Here is a 7,410-nt window from a genome sequence, read left to right on the forward strand (position 1 = left end):
GGATAAGGCTTTCTGTAGGTCTGGAGATGACAGTATGGAGGGATAAGGCTTTCTGTATGTCTGGAGATGACAGTATGGAGGGATAAGGCTTTCTGTATGTCTGGAGATGACAGTAGGGAGGGATAAGGCTTTCTGTAGGTCTGGAGATGACAGTAGGGAGGGATATGGCTTTCTGTATGTCTGGAGATGACAGTAGGGAGGGATAAGGATTTCTGTATATCTGGAGATGACAGTAGGGATAAGGCTTTCTGTATGTCTGGAGATGACAGTAGGGAGGGATAAGGCTTTCTGTACGTCTGGAGATGACAGTAGGGATAAGGCTTTCTGTATGTCTGGAGATGACAGTAGGGAGGGATAAGGCTTTCTGTAGGTCTGGAGATGACAGTAGGGAGGGATAAGGCTTTCTGTATGTCTGGAGATGACAGTAGAGATAAGGCTTTCTGTATGTCTGGAGATGACAGTAGCGATAAGGCTTTCTGTATGTCTGGAGATGACAGTAGGGAGGGATAAGGCTTTCTGTATGTCTGGAGATGACAGTAGGGATAAGGCTTTCTGTATGTCTGGAGATGACAGTAGGGATAAGGCTTTCTGTAGGTCTGGAGAAGACAGTATGGAGGGATAAGGCTTTCTGTATATCTGGAGATGACAGTAGCGTTAAGGCTTTCTGTATGTCTGGAGATGACAGTAGGGATAAGGCTTTCTGTATGTCTGGAGATGACAGTAGGGATAAGGCTTTCTGTATGTCTGGAGATGACAGTAGGGAGGGATAAGGCTTTCTGTATGTCTGGAGATGACAGTAGGGATAAGGCTTTCTGTAGGTCTGGAGATGACAGTATGGAGAGATAAGGCTTTCTGTATATCTGGAGATGACAGTAGGGAGGGATAAGGCTTTCTGTATGTCTGGAGATGACAGTAGGGAGGGATAAGGCTTTCTGTATGTCTGGAGATGACAGTATGGAGGGATAAGGCTTTCTGTATGTCTGGAGATGACAGTATGGAGGGATAAGGCTTTCTGTATGTCTGGAGATGACAGTAGGGAGGGATAAAGCTTTCTGGAGGTCAGAAGATGACAGTAGGTAGGGAAAAGGCTTTCTGTAGGTCTGGAGATGACAGTAGGGAGGGATAAGGCTTTCTGTATGTCTGGAGATGACAGTAGGGACAAGGCTTTCTGTATGTCTGGAGATGACAGTAGGGATAAGGCTCTCTGTACGTCTGGAGATGACAGTAGGGAGGGATAAGGCTTTCTGTATGTTTGGAGATGACAGTAGGGAGGGATAAGGCTTTCTGTATGTCTGGAGATGACAGTAGGGATAAGGCTTTCTGTAGGTCTGGAGATGACAGTAGGGATAAGGCTTTCTGTAGGTCTGGAGATGACAGTATAGAGGGATAAGGATTTCTGTATGTCTGGAGATGACAGTAGGGAGGGATAAGGCTTTCTGTATGTGTGGAGATGACAGTAGGGAGGGATAAGGCTTTCTGTAGGTCTGGAGATGACAGTAGGGAGGGATAAGGCTTTCTGTAGGTCTGGAGATGAGGGTTGGGAGGGATAAGGCTTTCTGTATATCTGGAGATGACAGTAGGGATAAGGCTTTCTGTATGTCTGGAGATTACAGTAGGGAGGGATAAGGCTTTCTGTATGTCTGGAGATGACAGTAGGGATAAGTCTTTCTGTAGGTCTGGAGATGACAGTAGGGATAAGGCTTTCTGTAGGTCTGGAGATGACAGTATGGAGGGATAAGGGTTTCTGTATGTCTGGAGATGACAGTAGGGAGGGATAAGGCTTTCTGTAGGTCTGGAGATGACAGTAGGGATAAGGCTTTCTGTAGGTCTGGAGATGACAGTATGGAGGGATAAGGCTTTCTGTATGTCTGGAGATGACAGTAGGGATAAGGCTTTCTTTATGTCTGGAGATGACAGTAGGGATAAGGCTTTCTGTAGGTCTGGAGATGACAGTAGGGAGGGATAAGGCTCTCTGTACGTCTGGAGATGACAGTAGGGAGGGATAAGGCTTTCTGTATGTCTGGAGATGACAGTAGGGATAAGGCTTTCTGTAGGTCTGGAGAAGACAGTAGGGAGGGATAAGGCTTTCTGTAGGTCTGGAGATGACAGTAGGGAGGGATAAGGCTTTCTGTATGTCTGGAGATGACAGTATGGAGGGATAAGGCTTTCTGTATGTCTGGAGATTACAGTAGGGATAAGGCTTTCTGTAGGTCTGGAGAAGACAGTATGGAGGGATAAGGCTTTCTGTATATCTGGAGATGACAGTAGGGATAAGGCTTTCTGTATGTCTGGAGATGACAGTAGGGATAAGGCTTTCTGTATGTCTGGAGATGACAGTAGGGATAAGGCTTTCTGTATGTCTGGAGATGACAGTAGGGAGGGATAAGGCTTTCTGTATGTCTGGAGATGACAGTAGGGATAAGGCTTTCTGTAGGTCTGGAGATGACAGTATGGAGAGATAAGGCTTTCTGTATATCTGGAGATGACAGTAGGGATAAGGCTTTCTGTATGTCTGGAGATGACAGTAGGGATAAGGCTTTCTGTAGGTCTGGAGATGACAGTAGGGTGGGATAAGGCTTTCTGTACGTCTGGAGATGACAGTAGGGAGGGATAAGGCTTTCTGTATGTCTGGAGATGACAGTAGGGAGGGATAAGGCTTTCTGTAGGTCTGGAGATGACAGTAGGGAGGGATATGGCTTTCTGTATGTCTGGAGATGACAGTAGGGAGGGATAAGGATTTCTGTATATCTGGAGATGACAGTAGGGATAAGGCTTTCTGTATGTCTGGTGATGACAGTAGGGATAAGGCTTTCTGTATGTCTGGAGATGACAGTAGGGATAAGGCTTTCTGTATGTCTGGAGATGACAGTAGGGAGGGATCAGGCTTTCTGTACGTCTGGAGATGACAGTAGGGATAAGGCTTTCTGTATGTCTGGAGATGACAGTAGGGAGGGATAAGGCTTTCTGTAGGTCTGGAGATGACAGTAGGGAGGGATAAGGCTTTCTGTATGTCTGGAGATGACAGTAGAGACAAGGCTTTCTGTATGTCTGGAGATGACAGTAGCGATAAGGCTTTCTGTATGTCTGGAGATGACAGTAGGGAGGGATAAGGCTTTCTGTATGTCTGGAGATGACAGTAGGGATAAGGCTTTCTGTATGTCTGGAGATGACAGTAGGGATAAGGCTTTCTGTAGGTCTGGAGAAGACAGTATGGAGGGATAAGGCTTTCTGTATATCTGGAGATGACAGTAGGGATAAGGCTTTCTGTATGTCTGGAGATGACAGTAGGGATAAGGCTTTCTGTATGTCTGGAGATGACAGTAGGGATAAGGCTTTCTGTATGTCTGGAGATGACAGTAGGGAGGGATAAGGCTTTCTGTATGTCTGGAGATGACAGTAGGGATAAGGCTTTCTGTAGGTCTGGAGATGACAGTATGGAGAGATAAGGCTTTCTGTATATCTGGAGATGACAGTAGGGATAAGGCTTTCTGTATGTCTGGAGATGACAGTAGGGATAAGGCTTTCTGTAGGTCTGGAGATGACAGTAGGGAGGGATAAGGCTTTCTGTACGTCTGGAGATGACAGTAGGGAGGGATAAGGCTTTCTTTATGTCTGGAGATGACAGTATGGAGGGATAAGGCTTTCTGTATGTCTGGAGATGACAGTAGGGAGGGGTAAAGCTTTCTGGAGGTCAGGAGATGACAGTAGGTTGGGATAAGGCTTTCTGTAGGTCTGGAGATGACAGTAGGGATAAGGCTTTCTGTATGTCTGGAGATGACAGTAGGGATAAGGCTTTCTGTAGGTCTGGAGATGACAGTAGGGAGGGATAAGGCTTTCTGTAGGTCTGGAGATGACAGTAGGGATAAGGCTTTCTGTAGGTCTGGAGATGACAGTGGGGATAAGGCTTTCTGTATGTCTGGAGATGACAGTAGGGATAAGGCTTTCTGTATGTCTGGAGATGACAGTAGGGATGAGGCTTTCTGTATGTCTGGAGATGACAGTAGGGAGGGATAAGGCTTTCTGTATGTCTGGAGATGACAGTAGGTAGGGATAAGGCTTTCTGTAGGTCTGGAGATGACAGTAGGGAGGGATAAGGCTTTCTGTATGTCTGGAGATGACAGTAGGGAAGGATAAGGTTTTCTGTAGGTCTGGAGATGACAGTAGGGAGGGATAAGGCTTTCTGTATGTCTGGAGATGACAGTAGGGAGGGATAAGGCTTTCTGTATGTCTGGAGATGACAGTAGGGATAAGGCTTTCTGTAGGTCTGGAGATGACAGTAGGGAGGGATAAGGCTTTCTGTAGGTCTGGAGATGACAGTAGGGATAAGGCTTTCTGTAGGTCTGGAGATGACAGTAGGGAGGGATAAGGCTTTCTGTATGTCTGGAGATGACAGTAGGGAGGGATAAAGCTTTCTGGAGGTCAGGAGATGACAGTAGGTAGGGATAAGGCTTTCTGTATGTCTGGAGATGACAGTAGGGATAAGGCTTTCTGTATGTCTGGAGATGACAGTAGGGATAAGGCTTTCTGTATGTCTGGAGATGACAGTAGGGAGGGATAAGGCTTTCTGTATGTCTGGAGATGACAGTAGGGAGGGATAAGGCTTTCTGTATGTCTGGAGATGACAGTAGGGATAAGGCTTTCTGTACGTCTGGAGATGACAGTAGGGAGGGATAAGGCTTTCTGTATGTCTGGAGATGACAGTATGGAGGGATAAGGCTTTCTGTATGTCTGGAGATGACAGTAGGGATAAGGCTTTCTGTAGGTCTGGAGATGACAGTAGGGAGGGATAAGGCTTTCTGTACGTCTGGAGATGACAGTATGGAGGGATAAGGCTTTCTGTATGTCTGGAGATGACAGTAGGGAGGGATAAGGCTTTCTGTATGTCTGGAGATGACAGTAGGGAGGGATAAAGCTTTCTGGAGGTCAGGAGATGACAGTAGGTAGGGATAAGGCTTTCTGTATGTCTGGAGATGACAGTAGGGATAAGGCTTTCTGTATGTCTGGAGATGACAGTAGGGATAAGGCTTTCTGTAGGTCTGGAGATGACAGTAGGGAGGGATAAGGCTTTCTGTAGGTCTGGAGATGAGGGTTGGGAGGGATAAGGCTTTCTGTATATCTGGAGATGACAGTAGGGATAAGGCTTTCTGTATGTCTGGAGATTACAGTAGGGAGGGATAAGGCTTTCTGTATGTCTGGAGATGACAGTAGGGATAAGGCTTTCTGTAGGTCTGGAGATGACAGTAGGGATAAGGCTTTCTGTAGGTCTGGAGATGACAGTATGGAGGGATAAGGGTTTCTGTATGTCTGGAGATGACAGTAGGGAGGGATAAGGCTTTCTGTAGGTCTGGAGATGACAGTAGGGATAAGGCTTTCTGTAGGTCTGGAGATGACAGTATGGAGGGATAAGGCTTTCTGTATGTCTGGAGATGACAGTAGGGATAAGGCTTTCTTTATGTCTGGAGATGACAGTAGGGATAAGGCTTTCTGTAGGTCTGGAGATGACAGTAGGGAGGGATAAGGCTCTCTGTACGTCTGGAGATGACAGTAGGGAGGGATAAGGCTTTCTGTATGTCTGGAGATGACAGTAGGGATAAGGCTTTCTGTAGGTCTGGAGAAGACAGTAGGGAGGGATAAGGCTTTCTGTAGGTCTGGAGATGACAGTAGGGAGGGATAAGGCTTTCTGTATGTCTGGAGATGACAGTATGGAGGGATAAGGCTTTCTGTATGTCTGGAGATGACAGTAGGGATAAGGCTTTCTGTAGGTCTGGAGATGACAGTATGGAGGGATAAGGCTTTCTGTATGTCTGGAGATGACAGTATGGAGGGATAAGGCTTTCTGTATGTCTGGAGATGACAGTAGGGAGGGATAAGGCTTTCTGTAGGTCTGGAGATGACAGTAGGGAGGGATATGGCTTTCTGTATGTCTGGAGATGACAGTAGGGAGGGATAAGGATTTCTGTATATCTGGAGATGACAGTAGGGATAAGGCTTTCTGTATGTCTGGAGATGACAGTAGGGAGGGATAAGGCTTTCTGTACGTCTGGAGATGACAGTAGGGATAAGGCTTTCTGTATGTCTGGAGATGACAGTAGGGAGGGATAAGGCTTTCTGTAGGTCTGGAGATGACAGTAGGGAGGGATAAGGCTTTCTGTATGTCTGGAGATGACAGTAGAGATAAGGCTTTCTGTATGTCTGGAGATGACAGTAGCGATAAGGCTTTCTGTATGTCTGGAGATGACAGTAGGGAGGGATAAGGCTTTCTGTATGTCTGGAGATGACAGTAGGGATAAGGCTTTCTGTATGTCTGGAGATGACAGTAGGGATAAGGCTTTCTGTAGGTCTGGAGAAGACAGTATGGAGGGATAAGGCTTTCTGTATATCTGGAGATGACAGTAGCGTTAAGGCTTTCTGTATGTCTGGAGATGACAGTAGGGATAAGGCTTTCTGTATGTCTGGAGATGACAGTAGGGATAAGGCTTTCTGTATGTCTGGAGATGACAGTAGGGAGGGATAAGGCTTTCTGTATGTCTGGAGATGACAGTAGGGATAAGGCTTTCTGTAGGTCTGGAGATGACAGTATGGAGAGATAAGGCTTTCTGTATATCTGGAGATGACAGTAGGGAGGGATAAGGCTTTCTGTATGTCTGGAGATGACAGTAGGGAGGGATAAGGCTTTCTGTATGTCTGGAGATGACAGTATGGAGGGATAAGGCTTTCTGTATGTCTGGAGATGACAGTATGGAGGGATAAGGCTTTCTGTATGTCTGGAGATGACAGTAGGGAGGGATAAAGCTTTCTGGAGGTCAGAAGATGACAGTAGGTAGGGAAAAGGCTTTCTGTAGGTCTGGAGATGACAGTAGGGAGGGATAAGGCTTTCTGTATGTCTGGAGATGACAGTAGGGACAAGGCTTTCTGTATGTCTGGAGATGACAGTAGGGATAAGGCTCTCTGTACGTCTGGAGATGACAGTAGGGAGGGATAAGGCTTTCTGTATGTTTGGAGATGACAGTAGGGAGGGATAAGGCTTTCTGTATGTCTGGAGATGACAGTAGGGATAAGGCTTTCTGTAGGTCTGGAGATGACAGTAGGGATAAGGCTTTCTGTAGGTCTGGAGATGACAGTATAGAGGGATAAGGATTTCTGTATGTCTGGAGATGACAGTAGGGAGGGATAAGGCTTTCTGTATGTGTGGAGATGACAGTAGGGAGGGATAAGGCTTTCTGTAGGTCTGGAGATGACAGTAGGGAGGGATAAGGCTTTCTGTAGGTCTGGAGATGAGGGTTGGGAGGGATAAGGCTTTCTGTATATCTGGAGATGACAGTAGGGATAAGGCTTTCTGTATGTCTGGAGATTACAGTAGGGAGGGATAAGGCTTTCTGTATGTCTGGAGATGACAGTAGGGATAAGTCT

The sequence above is a fragment of the Salmo trutta genome, chromosome 22 (assembly GCF_901001165.1).
Source record: "Salmo trutta chromosome 22, fSalTru1.1, whole genome shotgun sequence".
Lineage (NCBI taxonomy): Eukaryota > Metazoa > Chordata > Actinopteri > Salmoniformes > Salmonidae > Salmo > Salmo trutta.